The sequence below is a fragment of the Pygoscelis adeliae genome, unplaced genomic scaffold (assembly GCF_000699105.1).
Source record: "Pygoscelis adeliae isolate BGI_AS28 unplaced genomic scaffold, ASM69910v1 Scaffold106, whole genome shotgun sequence".
NCBI lineage: Eukaryota > Metazoa > Chordata > Aves > Sphenisciformes > Spheniscidae > Pygoscelis > Pygoscelis adeliae.
This window is the reverse complement of record NW_008824939.1, coordinates 4088696-4089624: the sequence shown is the minus strand read 5'-3', so window position 1 is coordinate 4089624 and position 929 is coordinate 4088696. Positions and strand designations below refer to the sequence as shown.

At 57.7% G+C, this 929-nt stretch overlaps 1 protein-coding gene across 2 annotated transcripts in view; it reads left to right on the top strand.

The window, feature by feature from the left end:
* Positions 1 to 313: 313 nt before the first annotated feature.
* Positions 314 to 929, top strand: part of METTL5 (methyltransferase like 5) — a 5501-nt gene continuing 4885 nt past the window's right edge. For both annotated transcript variants that reach the window (XM_009325424.1, XM_009325422.1), the window contains exon 1: positions 314 to 326. The gene's annotated coding sequence lies outside the window, so the exon portion shown is untranslated. The remainder of the gene's footprint in view (positions 327 to 929) is intronic.

Below are 929 nucleotides of genomic sequence, written 5' to 3'. Positions count from 1 at the left end.
TGCCGCCGGTGTGTCCGGGCCGCGGGGGTCCCGCCGGGCCGAGGCGGTAGCGGCCCTGAGGGCAGGGGCACCTGCGGGGGGACGCGGGGAGGGCCTCTGAGACTTCAGACCCGCGGTTGCGCGCTCGCTACCATCAGCAGCGCTGCTGGAGGTGGCAGAGCGCCGACGGGCTTCGGCAGTAGCACCGCACCTCGCCGGCAGCTCACGCGTCTGGGCGGCCGCGGGCCCGGCGGGATGACCGGGTTGTCCGGGCCATCCGCAGCGCCACGCCCTGAGGTACCGGAGTGCGTCTGCACGCTCCTGCCGGGAGAGAAATGTATTTGGATGTGAGTTACCGTAGCTTGCGTGCTGACCCACGGTTTTAAAGCTCGATAAAGGGATTTTCAACTGTGTAATGGAAAACCCTAAAAGAAAAAAATCTGTCCATAAACGAAAGTAACCTTTTATCTGAGAGCGACAAAACCCCAAGTCCCCAAGGCAGACACCCCTCTGCTGGCTTTGCCACCGTGTTTCCTGTGGCTGTCCATCTTCTGGTGACTTGTCTTGCGTTGTGGTTCCTTAAGGGCAGGGAGTATCAGGCACGCGGTGCAGTATGTCTCCCTCCAGGACTGTAGGAAGGAACACAGAAAGGTAAATAAATGTTATTTTCTCTCAAGGACCGTCCTTTCCACCGGACGGGTAGAAATCCGTTCCTTTGCTTTCTGTGCCCGCTTGGCCACTGCAGAAAGTGCTGGGGGACACGCCTGGGAGACCGGGCTTGCACAAACAGGTAACAGTGGTAACACATAAGGCTGTAATAAAATGTTTCATGGTTATCAGACATGATAGTCAAAGCTAGCATTGGTTAATTAAAAAAAGGGGAAAGTTTAGTTGCATTTCATTCCCGCAGGTCCCCGTTTGCCCGGGAAGGGGCGGCGGCTCCGCGGCCT